The sequence below is a fragment of the Salmo salar genome, chromosome 13 (assembly GCF_965601325.2).
Source record: "Salmo salar chromosome 13, fSalSal1, whole genome shotgun sequence".
In the NCBI taxonomy this organism is placed as follows: Eukaryota; Metazoa; Chordata; class Actinopteri; order Salmoniformes; family Salmonidae; genus Salmo; species Salmo salar.
Window position 1 is genome coordinate 4,562,501 of NC_138303.1, and position 22,500 is coordinate 4,585,000.

Consider the following 22,500-nt stretch of genomic DNA (forward strand, 5'->3'; position numbering starts at 1 on the left):
TATCCTCCTCTCCTCTCTTCTCCTCCATAACCTCCTTTCCTCTCTCCTACTCTCCTCTCATCTCCTCCATAACCTCCTCTCCTCTCTTCTCCTCCATATCCTTCTCTCCTCTCTCCTCCTCTCTTCTCCTCCATAACCTCCTCTCCTCTCTCCTACTCTCTTCTCTTCTCCTCCATATCCTCCTCTCTCCTACTCTCCTCTCTTCTCCTCCATAACCTCCTCTCCTCTCTCCTCCTCTCCTCTCTTCTCCTCCATAACCTCCTCTCATCTCATCTCATCTCCTCCATAACCTCCTCTCCTACTCTCCTCTCTTCTCCTCTCCTCTCTTCTCCTCTCTCTGTCTATAAACCTTTACCCTGCAGCTCTGTACCATCTGATTTCCAGAAATAAAATATGCCATATAGTAAATGTACCTCTGCCTTTTATGCAACAGTTTTGTATCATCTTTATGACTCCTCATTCCTCTGGAAACTTCCCGTCTCTCTGTCTTTACTTCTTTGTTTTTCTGCCCATCTCTCTCTCCACCCTCAATCTCTCTCTCTCTCTCTCCACCCACCCTCTCCCTCTCCACCCCACCTCTCTCTCTCCACCCCCCTCTCTCTCCACCCCACCTCTCCTCTCCATCCCCCTGTCTCTCCACCCCACCTCTCTCTCTCCACCCCACCTCTCTCTCTCCACCCCCCCTCTCCATCTCCCTCCTCTCTCTCTCTCCATCTCCCTCCTCTCTCTCTCCATCTCGCCCCCACCCTCTCTCTCCACCCCCCCTCTCTCCATCTCCCTCCTGTCTCTCTCCACCCCCTCTCTCTCTCCCCCCTTCTCTCCATCTCCCCCTCTCTCTCTCTCTCTCCCCCCTCTCTCTCTCCTCTCTCTCTCTCTCCATCTCCCTCCTCTCTCTCTCCATCTACCCCTCTCTCTCTCTCCATCTCCCTCCTCTCTCTCTCCATCTCGCCCCCACCCTCTCCATCTCCCCCCCTCTCTTTCTCCCTCTATCCTCTCTCTTTCCATCTCTCCCACTCTCTTTCTCTCTATCTTTCTCTCCCTCCTCTCATTTCAATTCAATGGGCTTTATTGGCATGGGAAACATATGTTTACATTGGATTTGTTTTGAAATTCTTTGTGTATCTGTGTAATCATAGGGAATATGTGTCTCTAATATGGTCATACATTTGGCAGGAGGTTAGGAAATACTGGTACCACCCTGTATATAGCCTCCACATTGACTCTGTACCGTAATACCCTGTATATAGCCTCCACATTGACTCTGTACCGTAATACCCTGTATATAGCCTCCACATTGACTCAGTACCGTAATACCCTGTATATAGCCTCCACATTTACTCTGTACCGGTACCCCCTGTATATAGCCTCCACATTGACTCTGTACCGTAATACCCTGTATATAGTCTCCACATTGACTCTGTACTGGTACCCCCTGTATATAGCCTCCACATTGACTCTGTACCGTAATACTCTGTATATAGCCTCCACATTGCCTCTGTAGCGTAATACCCTGTATATAGCCTCCACATTGACTCTGTACCGTAATACCCTGTATATAGTCTCCACATTGACTCTGTACCGTAACACCCTGTATATAGCCTCCACATTGACTCTGTACCGATACCCCCTGTATATAGCCTCCACATTGATTCTGTACCGGTACCCCCTGTATATAGTCTCCACATTGACTCTGTACCAGTACCCCCTGTATATAGTCTCACTATTGTTATTTTTTACTGCTGCTCTTTAATTACATGTTACTTTTATTTCTTCTTTTTATTTGAACTGCATTGTTGGTTAAGTGCTTGTAAGTCAGTATTTCACTGTACGGTCTACTACACCTCTTGTATTTGGCGCATGTGACTAATACAATTTTGATTTGATTTTGTCTGTGTGGGTGAACCATTTCAGTTTGTCTGTGATGTGTACACCGAGGAACTTAAAACTTTCCACCTTGTCCACTGCTGTCCCGTCGATGTGGATAGAGGGGTGCTCCCTCTGCTGTTTCCTGAAGTCCACAATCATCTCCTTTGTTTTGTTGACGTTGAGTGAGAGGTTGTTTTCCTGACACCACACTCCGAGTGCCCTCACCTCCTCCTTGTAGGCTGTCTCGTCGTTGTTGGTAATCAAGCCCACTACTGTTGTGTGGTATGCAAACTTGATGATTGAGTTGGAGGCATGCATGGCCACGCAGTTATGGGTGAACAGGGAGTACAGGAGAGGGCTGAGAATGCACCCTTGTGGAACCCCAGTGTTGAGGGTCAGCGAAGTGGCGATGTTGTTTCCTACCTTCACCACCTTGGGGCGACCCGTCAGAAAGTCCTGGACCCAGTTGCACAGGGCAGGGTTGAGACCCAGGGCCTTGACCTTAATGATGAGTTTGGAGGGTACTATGGTGTTGAATGCTGAGCTGTAGTCAATAAACAGCATTCTTACATATGTGTTCCTCTTGTCCAGATGGGTTAGGGCAGTGTGCAGTGTGATGGCGATTGCGTCGTCTCTAGACCTGTATTGACGGTATTCAAATTGGAGTGGGTCTAGGGTGTCAGGTAGGGTGGAGGTGATATGATCCTTGACTAAGCACTTCATGATGACAGAAGTGAGTGCTACGGGGCGATAGTTATTTAGTTCAGTTATCTTTGCCTCCTTGGGTACAAGAACAATGGTGGCCATATTGAAGCATGTGGGAACAGCAGACTGGATAGGGAAAGATTAAATATGTTTGTAAACACACCAGCCAGCTGGTCTGCGCATGCTCTGAGGACGTGGCTAGGGATGCCGTCTGGGCCGGCAGCCTTCCAAGGGTTAACATGTTTAAATGTTTTAGTCACGTCGGCCACAGAAATGGGGGTGGGGGGGGGGGGCAGTCCTTGTTAGCAGGCCACGACGCACTGTATTATCACTGTATTATCCTCAAAGCAGGCAAAGAAGGTGTTTAGTTTGTCTGGAAGCAAGACGTCAGGTTTTATTTTTGTAGTCCGTGATTTCCTGTAGACCCTGCCACATACGTCTCGTGTCTGAGCCGTTGAATTGTGACTCCATTTTGTCCCTGTTCCGACATTTCACTTGTTTGATTGCCTTACGGAGGGAATAACTACACTGTTTATATTCAGCCATATTCCCAGTCATCTTTCCATGGTTAAATGCGGTGGTTCGCACTTTCAGTTTTGTGCGAATGCTGCCATCTAGCCACAGTTTCTGGTTAGGGTAGGTTTTAATAGTCACAGTGGGTACAACATCTCCAATGCACTTCTTTATAAACTCACTCACTGAGTCAGCGAATAGGTCGATGTTGTTCTCTGAGGCTGACCGGAACATATTCCTGTCCGCGTGATCAAAACAATCTTGAAGCGTGGATTCCGATTGGTCAGACCAGCGTTGAATGGTTCTTGTCACTGGTACATCCTGTTTGAGTTTCTGCCTATCAGACGGTAGGAGCAAGATGATGTCATGGTCAGATTTGCCGAAGGGAAGGCGGAGAGGAGGGAGAGCGAGATGGAGATCCCTTAGAAGTTCTATCTTCAAGAATCAATGGATAGATATCATGGATTGAAAAGTCCCAAAATGGATGTACCAAATGCAGATTGTCCCTTCAAGTCACCTTTATGTCACATTTAATTCACCTTTATGTCACATTTAATTCACATTTAATTCACCTTCATGTCACTTTTAACCTGTTGGGGCTAGGGGGCAGCATTTGCACATCTGGATAAAAAAAATGTACCCGATTTAATCTGGTTACTAATCCTACCCAGTAACTAGAATATGCATATACTTACTATATATGGATAGAAAACACTCTAAAGTTTCTAAAACTGTTTGAATGGTGTCTGTGAGTATAACAGAACTCATTTGGCAGGCAAAACCCTGAGACATTTTCTGACAGGAAGTGGATACCTGATGTGTTGTATTGACTTTAAACCTATCCCATTGAAAAACACAGGGGTTTAGGAATATTTTGGCACTTCCTATTGCTTCCACTAGATGTCACCAGCCTTTACAAAGTGTTTTGAGTCTTCTGGAGGGAGATCTGACCGAACAAGAGCCATGGAACGATGATGTCCCATTAGACACCTGGCGCGCGAGTTCATGTTGGGTACCCTCGTTCCAATACGTTATAAAAGAGTATGCATTCGTCCACCTTGAATATTATTCATGTTCTGGTTAAAAAAGGCCTTAATGATTTATGCTATACAACGTTTGACATGTTTGAACGAACGGAAATATATTTTTTCCCCTCGTTCATGACGAGAAGTCCGGCTGGCTTACATCATGTGCTAACGAGACGGAGATTTTTGGACATAAATGATGAGCTTTTTTGAACAAAACTACATTCGTTATGGACCTGTGATACCTGGAAGTGACATCTGATGAAGAGAATCAAAGGTAATGGATTATTTACATAGTATTTTCGATTTTAGATCTCCCCAACATGACGTCTAGTCTGTATCGCAACGCGTATTTTTCTGGGCGCAGTGCTCAGATTATTGCAAAGTGTGATTTCCCAGTAAGGTTATTTTTAAATCTGGCAAGTTGATTGCGTTCAAGAGATGTAAATCTATAATTCTTTAAATGACAATATAATATTTTACCAATGTTTTCTAATTTTAATTATTTAATTTGTGACGCTGACTTGACTGCCGGTTATTGGAGGGAAACGATTTCCTCAACATCAATGCCATAGTAAAACGCTGTTTTTGGATATAAATATGAACTTGATAGAACTAAAAATGCATGCATTGTCTAACATAATGTCCTAGGAGTGTCATCTGATGGAGATTGTAAAAGGTTAGTGCATCATTTTAGCTGGTTTTATGGTTTTGGTGACCCTGTCTTTGACTTGACAAAACATTACACACAACTCTTGTAAATGTACTGTCCTAACATACTCTAAATTTATGCTTTCGCCGTAAAACCTTTTTGAACTCGTAAAACGTGGTTAGATTAAGGAGATGTTTATCTTTCAAATGGTGTAAAATAGTTGTATTTTTGAAAAATTTGAATTTTGACATTTATTTGGATTCAAATTTGCCGCTCTTGAAATGCACCTGCTGTTGATGGAGTGCACCACGGGTGGCACGCTAGCGTCCCACCTAGCCCATAGAGGTTAATTCACCTTTATGTCACATTTTTGTCAACCCCACATCCCTGGTCTGTCAGTCGTAAGAAAAAGACAGGGAGCAAAGGATTTAATGAGTAGCTTTTGATTTTAATGGAAGTGTGTGTGTTCACCTGGCTAAAACAGGATCTGACAGTAGGTCTGAACCTGAGGGGCAGAGGGACTCTGATGATATCTCCCCCCTCAGGATACCGCACACACATTTACATTCTGTTGCTGTGGGGGTTTAAGATCACTTTAATAACGCTGTTCTAGATCACTCTCCCTGTCTCGCTCTCTCTCTCTTCCTGTCTCGCTCTCTCTCTCTCTCTCCCTGTCTCTCTCTCTCTCTCTCTCTCTCCCTGTCTCTCTTGCTCTCTCTCTCTCTCTCTCCCTGTCTCTCTCTCTCCCTGTCTCTCTCTCTCTCCCTGTCTCTCTTTCCCTGTCTCTCTCTCTCTCTCTATCTCCCTGTCTCTCTCTCTCTCTCCCTGTCTCTCTCTCTCTCCCTGTCTCTCTCTCTCCTTTTCTCTCTTTCTCTCTCTCTCTCTCTCTCTCCCTGTCTCTCTCTCCCTCTCCCTCTCTCTCTCTCTCTCTCTCTCTCTCTCTCTCTCTCTCTCTCTCCTTGTCTCTGTCGCTCTCTCTCTCTCTGTCTCATGTATTCCTTTGTGCTAGGATGGAACATGCAATCTGTTCTCTGCCTGCATGGTGTACCAGTTTCTGTCCTGTCCTCTCTCTCACACACTACTGTCATTCTGCCTTCTGTGTTAAAAACACACGACATCATAATGATATCTAATAATAATATTAATGACCTCTGACATCATAATGACATCGAATAATAATGATCTCTGACATCATAATGACATCTAATTATAATAATAATGACCTCTGACATCATAATGACATCTAATTATAATAATAATGACCTCTGACATCATAAAGACATCTAATAATAATAATAATAATGACCTCTAATTATAATAATAATGACCTCTGACATCATGACATCTAATAATAATAATAATGACCTCTGACATCATAATGACATCTAATTATAATAATAATAATAATAATGACCTCTGACATCATAATGACATCGAATAATAATAATGACCTCTGACATCATAATGACATCTAATTATAATAATAATAATAATAATGACCTCTGACATCATAATGACATCTAATAATAATAATAATGACCTCTGACATCATAATGACATCTAATAATAATAATAATGACCTGACATCATAATGACATCTAATAATAATAATAATGACCTCTGACATCATAATGACATCTAATTATAATAATAATAATAATAATGATCTCTGACATCATAATGACATCTATTAATAATAATAATAATGACCTCTGACATCATAATGACATCTAATAATAATTATAATAATAATGACCTCTGACATCATAATGACATCTAATAATAATAATAATAATGACCTCTGACATAATAATGACATCTAATAATAATAATAATGACCTCTGACATCATAATGACATCTAATTATAATAATAATGAGCTCTGACATCTAATGACATCTAATAATAATAATAATAATAATAATGACCTCTGACATCATAATGGCATCTAATAATAATTATAATAATAATGACCTCTGACATCATAATGACATCTAATTATAATAATAATAATAATAATAATAATGACATCTGACATCATAATGACATCTAATAATAATTATAATAATGACCTCTGACATCATAATGACATCTAATAATAATAATAATGACCTCTGGCTACATCTCAGAAAGTTTTAAACTGTCAAGAGGAGCAAAACAAGGTTGTCCATTATCAGCATATCTTTTTATTATGGCCATCGAAATCTTAGCTATTAAAATTAGATCCAACAATAATATTAAGGGATTAGAAATCCAGGGCTTAAAAACATTGTACGCTGATTTATGTTTTCTTTTAAAACCACAATTAGAATCCCTCCACAGACTCATTGAGGATCTAGATACTTTTTCTAACCTCTCTGGATTAAAACCAAATTATGATCAACGTACTATATTACGTATTGGAGCAATAAAAAATACAACTTTTACATTACCATGTAGTTTACCAGTAAAATGGTCTGACGGAGATGTGGACATACCCACTATACAAATCCCAAAAGAAAGAAATTACCTCACTCCAATACATTTTAATAGAAAGTTAGCAAAAACAGATAAGATCTTGCTACCATGGAAAGGAAAATACCTCTCTATTTGTGGAATAATCACCCTGATTAACTCTTTAGTCATATCCCAGTTTACCTATTTGCTTATGGTCTTGCCTACACCTAGTGTCCTGCTTTTTAAATTGTATGAGCAAAAAATATTCAATATTATTTGGAATGGCAAGCCAGACAAAATTTAAAAGACCTATTTATATAATGAATATGTAATGCTTTCGTTAGAAGAAGTATGGGAGTCAGGCGCAGGACACAGGGATGAGTGCAAACAAAAATGTGTTCACTCAAAATCATTATAAAACTTCTCCCACAGCAAAATACAGGGTTGGGAGAAACTCCTCCAACAACCACAAAACATGAACAATCACGGACAAGACAAACAGGGAAGCCAGAGGGTTAAATAATGAACATAATCAGGGAATCATAAATAGGTGTGTATAATTAAGACAAAAGCAAACGAAAAGGGAAACATAGATCGGTGGTAACTAGTAAGCCAGTGACGTCGACCGCCGAACGCCACCCGAACAAGGAGAGGGGCCGACTTCGGTGGAAGTCGTGACAGAATATCAATTCAGAGGGCAGAAATTATTAAATATTAAAGCTTTAGACCTCTCACTAAAGGCATCAGTCATACAAAAGTTATATTTAAATCTGAACTGGTTCTCTAGCAAATTAGTAAGAATATCTCACCCCATGTTCAAGAATGGCCTTTTTCCCTTTATTCAGATTACAACCTCTCACCTTCGGTTATTTAAAAACGAAGTAATCTCCAAAATATCATTATTTTTTTAACAAGCCATAGAAAGTTGGTTTTTAATTTTTGTTTAATCCACCAGAAAAGACAACAAATAAAACAACAAATAATGTGGTTAAACTCAAATATACTAATTGATTCAAAAACACATTTTTCGATAAAATGTTTAAAAAATGTATAATCTTTATAAATTAAATGATAAATAGGACAGGTGGAGTTATGTCACACATGTCATGTAGTTAACACAGACATGGACATGTCTGCTGTACCTAAAATTACAACCAACTAATTGCAGCATTACCACAAAAATGGAAGAGGCAAGTGGAAGGGGGAAAAAGTAAGGAACTTGCCTGTCGGCCCTGTATTAAAGACCAAAAGTGGTTAAAGAAAATTGTGATAAATACAAATGTATACCAGTTTCATTTAAGGACCAAAAAATGTACGGCTGTGCCATATAGATGGCAAAATAGTTGGGAAGAGATTTTCGATGTACCGATGCCATGGCAAATGGTTTATTATCTAGGTCATATTAAACAGCATATTAACACTCTGAATAGGATACATGTCATATTAACACTCTGAATAGGATACATGTCATATTAAACAGCATATTAACACTCTGAATAGGATACATGTCATATTAAACAGCATATTAACACTCTGAATAGGATACATGTCATATTAAACACCATATTAACACTCTGAAAAGACAACATGTCATATTAAACAGCATATTAACACTCTGAATAGGATACATGTCATATTAACACTCTGAATAGGTTACATGTCATGTTAAAACTCTGAATAGGTTACATGTCATATTAACACTCTGAATAGGATACATGTCATATTAACACTCTGAATAGGATACATGTCATATTAACACTATGAATAGGATACATGTCATATTAACACTCTGAATAGGATACATGTCATATTAACACTCTGAATAGGATACATGTCATATTAACACTCTGAATAGGATACATGTCATATTAAACACTCTGAATAGGATACATGTCATATTAAACACCATATTAACACTCTGAATAGACTACATGTCATATTAAACAGCATATTAACACTCTGAATAGACTACATGTCATATTAAACAGCATATTAACACTCTGAATAGGATACATGTCATATTAAACAGCATATTAACACTCTGAATAGGATACATGTCATATTAAACAGCATATAGCCTAACTTCCAAGATGGCGTGGCTGTGGGATGTCTGTTCTGATTGTCTTGTCCCATCCCTTGTATATATATAGTTTTTATTTCGTATATATTATTTATATCTTTAATCTAATTTTCCATCTACGGACTGAATATACTCTCCTGCAACCCGCCTCACCCAATGTGGTACGGATCTGCTATTTTTACACTTTAGAACCGGAACCCCCATCAGAAGCTAGCCAGCTAACTAGCTACTAGCTAGTAGTCATTTAGCCATTGCTAGCGGTCATCACCGTTAACTCGGACATCTGCCAGTCTCAGCCCGGTCAATTCCTGCCAGCCTGCACAGCGCGATATCAACCCAGAGCATATCGGACTGCTTTTTCCACAATCTCAGAATTCCTACCGCAAGCTCTGAACCTTTACTCTGGATCATCGCAGCTAGCTAGCTGCTATCCAAGTGGTTACTCCTGTCTAACGTCTCTGTCCCGAAGCAAGCACCAGTTATCCAGGAGCTAGCCTCGAACTAGGCTCATCTCCTGGCTAGCCGAAGAGATCCATCAAGCAATTCCTGGGCTTCAATTACCTCTTTTGCCAATTGGACTGGATCCTTTGCTGCCGACATGGAGCCCCGCCGATCCATCACAACTGGTCTGCCGACGTAACCGTCCGAGGGGGTTTCAACAGGCTCTCCCATTGCGACGTCCCCCTGAAGCCCATCTGCTAGCCTGCTGCTAGCCCCGGCCTGCTAGCTGTCTGAATCGCCGTGCCTCCAGCTCGCCTAGCTACTCACTGGACCCTATGATCACTCGACTACACATGCCTCTCCCTAATGTCAATATGCCTTGTCTATTGCTGTTTTGGTTAGTAATGTTTGTCTTATTTCACTGTAGACCCTCCAGCCCTGCTCAATATGCCTTAGCTAGCCCTTATGTTCCAACTCCCACACATGCGGTGACCGCACCTGGCTTAAATGGTGCCTCTAGAGACAAAACATCTCTCATCGTCACGCAATGCCTAGGCTTACCTCCACTGTATTCACATCCTACCATACCCTTGTCTGTACATTATGCCTTGAATCTATTCTTCCGCACCCAGAAACCTGCTCCTTTTACTCTCCGTTCCGAACGCACTAGACGACCAGTTCTTTTAGCCTTTAACCATACTCTTATCCTACTCCTCCTTTGTTCCTCTGGTGATGTAGAGGTGAATCCAGGCTCTGCAGCCCCCAAAATCACTCCCATTCCCCAGGCGCTCTCATTTGTTGACTTCTGTAACCATAAAAGCGTTGGTTTCATGCATGTTAACATCAGAAGCCTCCTCCCTAAGTTTGATTTATTCAGTGCTTTAGCACACTCCGCCAACCCAGATGTCCTAGTCATGTCTGAATCTTGGCATTTTTTTTTAACCTTTATTTAACTAGGCAAGTCAGTGAAGAACGAATTCTTATTTTTAATGACAGCCTAGGAACAGTGGGTTAACTGCCTTTTTCAGGGGAAGAACAACAGATTAGTACTTTGTCAGCTGGGGGATTTGAACTTGCAACCTTTCAGTTACTAGCCCAATGCTCTAACCACTAGGCTACCCTGCCGGCATAGGAAGGCCATCAGCAATCCTGAAATTTCCATCCCTAGCTATAACAATATCAGACAAGATAGAACTGCCAAAGGGGGCGGAGTTGCAATCTACTGCAGAGATAGCCTGCAGAGTTCTGTCATACTATCCAGGTCTATGCCCAAACAATTCGATCTTCTACTTTTAAAAATCCACCTTTGCAGAAACAAGTCTCTCACCGTTGCCGCTTGTTATAGACTACCTTCTGCCCCCAACTGTGCCCTGGACACCATATGTGAAATGATTGCCCCCCCATCTATCTTCAGAGTTCGTACTGTTAGGTGACCTAAACTGGGACATACTTAACACCCCGGCTCACACAAATTATCAAGGAACCTACCAGGTACAACCCTAAATCCGTAACCATGGGCACCCTCTTAGATATCATCCTGACCAACTTGCCCTCCAAATACACCTCTGCTATCTCAGCAATCACTGCCTCATTGCCTGCGGGCGTAATGTGTCTGCGGTCAAATGACCACCCCTCATCACTGTCAAACGCTCCCTAAAACACTTCAATCGATCTGGCCCGGGTATCCTGGAAGGATATTGACCTCATCCTGTCAGTGGAGGATGCCTGGTTGCTTTTCAAAAGTGCTTTCCTCTCCATCTTAAATAAGCACGCCCCAAAAATGTAGAACTAGGAACAGATATAGCCCTTGGTTCACCCCAGACTTAACTGCCCTTGACCAGCACAAAAACCTCCAGTGGCATTCTGCATTAGCATCGAATAGCCCCCGCGATATGCACATTTTCAGGGAAGTCAGGAACCAATATACTCAGTCAGTTAGGAAAGCTAAGGCAATTTTTTTTCAAACAGAAATTTGCTTCCTGTAGCACTAATTCCAAAAGGTTTTGGGACACTGTATAGTCCATGGAGAATAAGAGCTCATCCTCCCAGTCGCCCACTGCACTGAGGATAGGAAACACTGTCACCACCGATAAATCCACTATAATTGATCATTTCAATAAGCATTTTTCCACGGCTGGCCATGCTTTCCACCTGGCTTCCCCTACCCCGGCCAACATCGCAGCACCCCGTGCGGCAACTTGCCCAAACCCCCCGCTTCTTCTTCACCCAAATCCAGACAGCTGATGTTCTGAACGAACTGCAAAATCTGAATCCCTACAAATCAGCTGGGCTAGACAATCTGGACCCTCTCTTTCTAAAATGATCCTCCGAAATGTTTGCAACCCCTACTACTAGCCTATTCAACCTCTCTTTTGTATCATCTGAGATCCCCAAAGATTGGAAAGCTGCCGCGGTCATCCCCCTCTTGAAAGGGGAGACACTCTAGACCCAAACTGTTATAGACCTATATCCATCCTGCCCTGCCTTTCTAAAATCCAAGTTAACAAACAGATCCCCGACCATTTAGAATCCCACTGTACCTTCTCCGTTATGCAATCTGTTTTCTGAGCTGGTCATTGGTGCACCTCAGCCACACTCAAGGTCCTAAATGATATCATAACCGCCATCAATAAAAGACAGTACTGTGCAGTCGTCTGCATCAACCTGGCCAAGGCTTTCGACTTTGTCATACACCGTATTCTTATCAGGAGACTCAATATCCTTGGTTTCTCAAATGATTGCCTCACCTGGTTCACCAACTACTTCTCAGATGGAGTTCAGTGTGTCAAATCGGAGGGGCTGTTGTCCGGACCTCAGGCAGTCTCTATGGGGGTGCCACAGGGTTCAATTCTCAGCCAGACTCTTTTCTCTGTATATATCAATAATGTCGCTCTTGCTGCTGGTGATTCTCTGATCCACCTCTACGCAGACGACACCATTCTGTATACCTCTGGCCCTTCTTTGGATACTGTGTTAACAAACCTCCAAACGAGCATCAACGCCATACAACACTCCTTCCGTGGCCTCCAACTGCTCTTAAATGCTAGTAAAACTAAGTGCATGCTCTTCAACCGATTGCTGCCCGCACCCTCCCACCCGACTAGCATCGCTACTCTGGACAGTTCTGAATTAGAATATGTGGACTACTACAAATATCTAGGTGTCTGGTTAGACTGTAAACTCTCCTTCCAGCCTCACATAAAACATCTCCAATCCAAAATAAAATCTAGAATTGGCTTCCTATTTTGCAACAAAGCCTCCTTCACTCATGCTGCCAAACATACCCTCGTAAAACTGACTATCCTACCGTTCCTTGACTTCGGCGATGTCATTTACAAAATAGCCCCCAACACTCTACTCAGCAAACTGGATGCAGTCTATCACAGTTCCATCTGTTTTGTCACCAAAGCCCCATACACTACCCACCACTGCGACCTATATGCTCTAGTCGGCTGGCCCTCACTACATATCCGTTGCCATGCCCACTGGCTCCAGGTCATCTATAAGTCTTTGCTAGGTAAAGCCCCACCTTATCTCAGCTCACTCGTCACCATAGCAACACCCACCCGTAACACGCGCTTCCAGCAGGTATATCTCACTGGTCATCCCCAACGCCAACACTTCCTTTGGCTGCCTTTCCTTACAGTTCTCTGCTGCCAATGACTGGAACGAATTGCAGAAATCTCTGAATCTCTGAATCTCCCTCTCTAACTTTAAGCATCAGCTGTCAGAGCAGCTCACCGATCACTGTACCTGTACACAGCCAATCTGTAAATAGCCCACCCAACTACCTCATCCCCATTTTATTACTTACCCTCTTGCTCTTTTGCACCCCACTATCTCTACTTGCACATCATCATCTTTCTTTGATCTTTTATTTCAGCTCATGAAACCAACATTATGTTTTTGTTTTTGTCTCTAGTATTAATGATAAATTGTTATTATTTTCGCGTCTATAGACTATTTATTGCCTACCTCCCTACTTTTCTACATTTGCACACATTGTACATAGATTTACATTTTACATAGATATTTTTATTTTCCTTTGTGTTATTGACTGTATGTTTGTTTATGTGTAACTCTGTGTCGTTGTATGTGTCGAACTGCTTTGCTTTATCTTGGCCAGGTCGCAGTTGTAAATGAAAACTTTTTGTCAACTGGCCTACCTGGTTAAAGAAAGGTGAAATAAATAAAAAATAAACACTCTGAATAGGCTACATGTCATATTAAACAGCATATTAACACTCTGAATAGGATACATGGCATATTAAACAGCATATTAACACTCTGAATAGGATTCATTTCATATTAAACACTCTGAATAGGCTACATGTCATATTAAACAGCATATTAACACTCTGAATAGGATTCATTTCATATTAAACACTCTGAATAGGATACATGTCATATTAAACAGCATATTAACACTCTAAATAGGTCAGGAGACAGACAGGGAGTCTAAGAAGGAACTAAATGAATTATTTAGGCTATATTATTTCAGTTGTTTCAAGGCTGTAGTCTACAAAGAAATACATTGTGAAGCATTAGGGAGTGAGACACAATAGGCTGGTAGGGACATAAAGCTCTCAGCATTTAAACAACATTTTAGTTGGATTAAATCATTATAGTCTATACGTTGTGCATATAGGCTGTGACTTACATAGAATTAAATACAAATTAAATGAAAAATCCCTTATTAGTGGTTTTTAATTCAATTTTAGAAAAACATTTTAGAAACAGGAGTTTGGCCTGTCTGGGGCTTCAGACTCATGTGATGGTACCTGGAGAGACGACCAGTCTGGGGCTTCAGACTCATGTGATGGTACCTGGAGAGACGGCCAGTCTGGGGCTTCAGGCTCATGTGATGGTACCTGGAGAGACGGCCAGTCTGGGGCTTCAGGCTCATGTGATGGTCCTGGAGAGACGGCCAGTCTGGGGCTTCAGGCTCATGTGATGGTACCTGGAGAGACGGCCAGTCTGGGGCTTCAGGCTCATGTGATGGTACCTGGAGAGACGTCCAGTGTCTTCAGACTCATGTGATGGTACCTGGAGAGATGGCCAGTGTCTTCAGGCTCATGTGATGGTACCTGGAGAGACGGCCAGTGTCTTCAGACTCATGTGATGGTACCTGGAGAGCTGGCCAGCAACAGAGAATATCCTCTCCTCACTTACAGAGCCTCTGGGGATGATAAACACCCTTCAGGCCACTCGATCCATGCTGGGGCGGACATGCTCTGAGCTTGTGAAGTGAGTTCTACCGGAGTGAAGTTGGAGCGGGCCAGAAGGCCGATGCTCCAGTCTTTGGGAATCTCGTTCCGCGCTTCAGTCAAATTGGGATCTCTCCTCTCCAGTCAAATTGGGATCTCTCCTCTCCAGTCAAATTGGGATCTCTCCTCTCCAGTCAAATTGGGATCTCTCCTCTCCAGCCAAATTGGGATCTCTCCTCTCCAGTCAAATTGGGAACTCTCCAAAACCAGCTCCACTCCGCTCACATACTCTGCTGTCAGCCTCCTTTGTCTCCTTGACCCTTCATCAGAGGAACTACAGAGTCAGGACCTCATGACCCTTCCCCAGATGAACCACAGAGTCAGGACCTCATGGTCCTTCCCCAGATGAACTACAGAGTCAGGACCTCATGACCCTTCCCCAGATGAACTACAGAGTCAGGACCTCATGACCCAGATGAACTACAGAGTCAGGACCTCAGTTTAATGATCATGACTCTGTATAATACTTTTTTATAGCCGTGAATTACCTTCAAGGTTGTCTATACCTGGTGGTAATACAGTCTGCTACCATTCTCTATAGTTTACCATCTAGGTTGTCTATACCTGGTGGTAATACAGTCTGCTACCATTCTCCAATAGTTTACCATCTAGGTTGTCTATACCTGGTGGTAATACAGTCTGCTACCATTCTCCATAGTTTACCATCTAGGTTGTCTATATGGTAATACAGTCTGCTACCATTCTCCATAGTTTACCATCTAGGTTGTCTATACCTGGTGGCTTATCATTATTGATAGATGAGAATAGTTGTACATCTCTCCCTCACTCTCTCTCACCGTCTCCCTCACCGTCTCCCTCAGTGTCTCCCTCACCATCTCCCTCACCGTCTCCCTCAGTGTCTCCCTCAGTGTTTCCCTCACCGTCTCCCTCAGTGACTCCCTCACCGTCTCCCTCACCGTCTCCCTCACCGTCTCCCTCAGTGTCTCCATCACCGTCTCCCTCACCGTCTCCCTCACCGTCTCCCTCACCGTCTCCCTCAGTGTCTCCCTCACCGTCTCCCTCACCGTCTCCCTCAGTGTCTCCCTCAGTGTCTCCCAATCTCATTCAAGTCACTTTGCATTGACATAGTCTGTAGAATGTTTTGTGCGGGTACTAGGTAGCATCGCTGATCTCCACACATACACGTTTGATATTACTATCCTTGTAGGAACAGATAATTGATTTCCATTCAAAATCCTTTTTTCCTTTATCCCTAACTCTAAACCTAATCCTAACCTTTAACCCTAACTCTAAACCTAACCTCTAATCCTAACCTTTACCCCCTAACTCTAACTGTAAACCTAACCCCTAACCCTAATTGTAACCTTTAACCCTAAACCTAACCCCTAAGCTTAACCTCTCTGGGCTAGGCGGGACGAATTCGTCCCACCTACGTAACAGCCACTTTAAGCCTGTGGCGCGATTTTCAAAACCTTAAAAATCCTATTACTTAAATTTCTCAAACATATGACTATTTTACAGCTATTTAAAGACAAGACTCTCGTTAATCTAACCACACTGTCCGATTTCAAAAAGGCTTTACAACGAAAGCAAAACATTAGATTATGTCAGCAGAGTACCAAGCCAGAAATAATCAGACACCCATTTTTCAAGCCAGCATATAATGTCACCAAAACCCAGAAGACAGCTAAATGCAGCACTCACCTTTGATGATCTTCATCAGATGACAACCCTAGGACATTATGTTATACAATACATGCATGTTTTGTTCAATCAAGTTCATATTTATATCAAAAACCAGCTTTTTACATTAGCATGTGACGTTCAGAACTAGCATACCCCCCGCAAACTTCCGGGGAATTCGCTAATATTTTACTAAATTACTCACGATAAACGTTCACAAAAAGCATAACAATTATTTTAAGAATTATAGATACAGACCTCCTCTATGCACTCGATATGTCCGATTTTAAAATAGCTTTTTGGTGAAAGCACATTTTGCAATATTCTAAGTACATAGCCCAGGCATCACGGGCTAGCTATTTAGACACCCGGCAAGTTTAGCACTCACCATAATCATATTTACTATTATAAAAGTTTGATTACCTTTTGTTGTCTTCGTCAGAATGCACTCCCAGGACTGCTACTTCAATAACAAATGTTGGTTTGGTCCAAAATAATCCATCGTTATATCCAAACAGCGGCGTTTTGTTCGTGCATTCAAGACACTATCCTAAAGGGTAAATAAGGGTGGCGAGCATGGCGCAATTCGTGACAAAAAAATTCTAAATATTCCATTACCGTACTTCGAGGCATTTCAACCGCTGTTTAAAATCAATTTTTACGCCATTTTTCTCGTAGAAAAGCGATAATATTCCGACAGGGAATCTCCTTTTCGGCAAACAGAGGAAAAAATCACAAAGGCGGGGGCGGTCGGGTCACGCGCCTAAGCCCAGTGTCCCTTGATCGACCACTTGAGCAAGGCGATAATGTGTTTCAGCCTGGGGCTGGGATGACGACATTTTGTTTTTTCCCAGGCTCTGAGCGCCTATGTACGACGTGGTAAGTGTCACGTTAGAGCAGAGATCCTTAGTAAAAGATAGAGATGGAAAAGAAGTTCAAGAAATGGTCAGACAGGCCACTTCCTGTAAAGGAATCTCTCAGGTTTTGACCTGCCATTTGAGTTCTGTTATACTCACAGACACCATTCAAACAGTTTTAGAAACTTTACTGTGTTTTCTATCCATATGTAATAAGTATATGCATATTCTAGTTACTGGGTAGGAGTGGTAACCAGATTAAATCGGGTATGTTTTTTTATCCAGCCGTGTCAATACTGCCCCCTAGCCCTAACAGGATAAAATAGCCTTTGTCCTTGTGGGGACGTGAGAAATGTCACCACGAGGGACAATTTTCAATGTTTTACTCTCCTTGTGGGGACTTTTGGGGATTTCAGGTACCCAGAAGGATAGTAATACACACACACACACACACACACACACACTGCCCCAATCTCATCTGTTAGGATTACTATATTCTGGCTGATGTCCACACCATGACCAACGTAATAGTCTGAAATGTAGGTTTCAGTAGGCCATCGTCCCCTCCCCCCACACACACACACACAAAAACTCTCTCACACACACACACACACACGCACCCTCTCACACACACACGCACCCTCTCACACACACATGCACCCTCTCTTACATACACACACCCTCTCACACACACATCCTCTCACACACACACACACTCTCTCTCACACACACTCTCTCTCTCACACACACTCTCTCTCACACACTCTCTCTCTCTCACACACACTCTCTCTCTCACACACTCTCTCTCTCACACACACACTCTCTCTCACACACTCTCTCTCTCACACACACTCACTCTCTCACACACTCTCTCTCTCTCACACACACTCTCTCTCTCACACACACATCCTCTCCACACACACACACACACACACACACACACACACACACACACACACACACACTCTCTCTCTCACACTCTCTCTCTCACACACACACACTCTCTCTCTCACACTCTCTCTCTCACACACACAGACACTCTCTCTCTCACACACACTCTCTCTCTCACACACACTCTCTCTCTCACACACACACTCTCTCTCACACACACTCTCTCTCTAACACACACTCTCTCTCTCACACACTCTCTCACATACAATCCCTCCATCCCAGCACCAGCAATCTGGATTGGGGAAAGAGATGAGAGATTAGGGCCAGCGGTGGGATTATATGCTCCTCTGATGCCTCGCCCCTAACCTAAATCACAACCATCTCCCCACTGGGCTAACACTGGTTGATTCAACGTTGTTGCCAACGTAATTTCAATGAAATGACGGTTAAACCAACGTGGAATATACATCGAATCGACTTATTATTTGCCCGGTGAGTCTACCTTCTCCCTGTGTGAGTGTGTCTTTATTGTTCATGCTATATAACCCAACGGATAGACTCAGACGCACATTATTGGTCAGATTATCCAGGAGGTGTTAAAGCTGGGCTAGATGGAGAGTCTCCACACCTAAAGAACCTCAAATTAGACCTTCAAGCCTAACAACTTCCCTGGCAGGGATAGAATGCATTTAGTTTTACTGGTATTTAAGAGCAGTTGGAGGCCACGGAAGGAGAGTTGTGTGGCATTAAATCTCGTCTGGAGGTTTTGTTAACACAGTGTCCAAAGAATGGCCAGAGGTATACAGAATGGTGTCGTCTGCGTAGAGGTGGATCAGAGAATCACCAGCAGCGAGAGCGACATCATTGATGTATACAGAGAAGAGAGTCGGCCCGAGAATTGAACCCTGCGGTACCCCCATAGAGACTGCCAGAGGTCCGGACAACAGGCCCTCCGATTTGAAACACTGAACTCTATCTGAGAAGTAGTTGGTGAACCAGGCGAGGCAATCATTTGAGAAACCAAGGCTGTTGAGTCTGCCGATAAGAATGCGGTGATTGACAAGAGTCGAAAGCCTTGGCCAGGTCGATGAATACAGCTGCACAGTATTGTCTTTTATCGATGGCGGTTATGATATCGTTTAGGACCTTGAACGTGGCTGAGGTGTACCCATGACCAGCTCGGAAACCAGATGCCACCAGAAGCCATCTGATGCTCTGATAGGCTACTACCAGGCCCTCCACAAAACCAGGAAGTAATATAAGACTTTTTTCTTTACCACTTGGTGGACATTGCTACAGTAAATGCTTTCATTCTCCACAAGCAAAAGGTCAAATCCATCTCTCCAATTTGGCCTTCTGAGAGCAGCTGGTGTTAGAAATGGCTGAATTTGGGGCCCCAAAGCAACCTCACAACCATACCCCCCCCCCCCCCCCCCCCCATTCAAGGTGAGCACCACTATCCAACACACATGCCAAAAGACAAAAGGAAGAACTGCAAGCATTGCAGAAAATACAGGGGAAAAATAATAGTGAAATGCCAGCCCATCTGACCGAAATGCCAGTTCGCTTTTTGTTTCAAAGACTATCACGACATGCGCTAGCTATGGGGAAAGTGAAACCTAATCATCTATACCTGGGATGTAAAAGGAACCTCAACGCCATTTTGTAAATAGTTCAGCTTATTTCTATTGTTGCACCTTTTTTAGTGAAAGACATGTGTAAACCACGTTTGTGTTCGATAAGACATTTTTATATAATTTTTTTTAAATGTATATCTGTTGCTTTTATATTGTTTTTGTAAACTGTTTATTTGTATGTGGGACCAATACATTGGATATGCCTAGACTATTCGTTCAGGCACTTTAGAGAGGTTGAAAAAACACTTGGATAATCCCCTGTATGTCTCCCGACACCACCACAATGTTTGAGAGAGGTTGGTGTTGTGGAAATGTATTTTTTATAGTGAACAATAACTTTTTAGGTACATCCAGCGTCCAAAAACAGTGCAATTACCACATTTGGACACTTTGGAGAGGTTGAAAGGACACTTGAATGTACCCTGGATACCCCATAACACCACCACAATGTTTGGAGTGAGGTTGATATGGTAGAAATTGTGTTTTTATACTGAACAAATAGCATTTAAGGATTGGAAAAATGTAATATCACTGGAATGATCTAATTTACAGACATATGTCACTTTGGAGAGGTTTAGGGACATTTGGAAACATCCCGTGACCACACCTGACAACACTTCCTCAAACATCTGCCCATTTTCTAGTTGTTAGCTCTATCAATCACTTTTCTTTTCCTGATGTTGTTCACATGGTGTGGAAGCCATCTGATGTGTTTCCAGCTCTTGGAATTAATAATTCAATTATAGCTTATCAATGAAAGATGATTTTCAAAAAATAAAATTATAAAAAACAAACGGTTATTTTGTGCGTGCTTGATCTTGTGTATTCTGAACTATGTAACTCCTATCTGTCTACTCCATTTCCTCATCATCTCCCAGATGTCTTCTTTCCAAATATAACATGTTTTTTTTTATGTCAGAATCATGTAATTACACATGAAAAGCAGTTACTTTTGGGCATATCTATTTAGGCGGAAATCTACATTTTGCCATTACATTTAAGAGGATTTATCCAATGAGAACTGTGTCCCTGACTGACTGGTTGGAAGTTATCCCTAGATTCTGGAAGGAAGTTTCCCTGGCCTAGATAATTATCTAATATCAATTTAGACTTTTATCGTCCTCATGGTTTAGGTTAGGATTGTACTAAGGGAAACTGATCAGTGGTGTCAGAGGAGATGGGGTTAGGATCGAGACTTTCTAACCCAGAAGACCAGAGGCTTACTGACGTGATCCCAAGATGGAGGGTCAGTAGAATTAGAATGGATTAGAATCCTAGATAGAATTAGAATCCTTGATAGAAATATAATTAGAATGAATTAGAATCATTGATAGAAAAGTAATTAGAATCATTGATAGAAAAATAATTTGAATAAATTAGAATCATTGATAGAAAAATAATTCGAATAAATTAGACGCCTTAATAGAAATATAATTGTAATTCTATGGGTGGGCAGAGTCCTTTGGGTGATGATGTCACAGCTGGTTTCTTTTCAATCTGGGGACTTCAACCTCCTGGATAGAGAGATTGGTTGGGTTCTGGGACTTCAACCTCCTGGATAGAGAGATTGGTTGGGTTCTGGGACTTCAACCTCCTGGATAGAGAGATTGGTTGGGTTCAACCTCCTGGATATAGAGATTTGTTGGGTTCGGGGACTTCAACCTCCTGGATAGAGAGATTGGTTGGGTTCGGGGACTTCAACCTCCTGGATAGAGAGATTGGTTGGGTTCGGGGACTTCAACCTTAAGGATAGAGAGATTGTTTGGGTTCGTGGACTTCAACCTCCTGGATAGAAAGATTGGTTGGGTTCAGGGACTTCAACCTCCTGGATAGAGAGATTGGTTGGGTTCCGGGACTTCAACCTCCTGGATAGAGAGATTGGTTGGGTTTAGGGACTTCAACCTCCTGGATAGAGAGATTGGTTGGGTTCAACCTCCTGGATAGAGAGATTGGTTGGGTTCGGGGACTTCAATCTCCTGGATAGAGAGATTGGTTGGGTTCGGGGACTTCAATCTCCTGGATAGAGAGATTGGTTGGGTTTAGGGACTTCAACCTCCTGGATAGAGAGATTGGTTGGGTTCTACCTCCTGGATAGATAGATTGGTTGTGTTTGGGGACTTCAATCTCCTGGATAGAGAGATTGGTTGGGTTCAACCTCCTGGATAGAGAGATTGGTTGTGTTTGGGGACTTCAACCTCCTGGATAGAGAGATTGGTTGGGTTCGGGGACTTCAACCTCCTGGATAGAGAGATTGGTTGGGTTAGTGGACTTCAATCTCCTGGATAGAGAGATTGGTTGGGTTCGGGGACTTCAATCTCCTGGATAGAGAGATTGGTTGGGTTCAACCTCCTGGATAGAGAGATTGGTTGGGTTCGGGGACTTCAACCTCCTGGATAGAGAGATTGGTTGGGTTCAGGGACTTCAACCTCCTGGATAGAGAGATTGGTTGGGTTCGGGGACTTTAACCTCCTGGATAGATAGATTGGT

The 22,500-nt window shown here is 42.5% G+C and overlaps 1 protein-coding gene across 1 annotated transcript in view; it reads left to right on the forward strand.

The window, feature by feature from the left end:
* Positions 1–22,500, forward strand: part of LOC106566306 (uncharacterized) — a 252,236-nt gene that overhangs the window by 77,453 nt on the left and 152,283 nt on the right.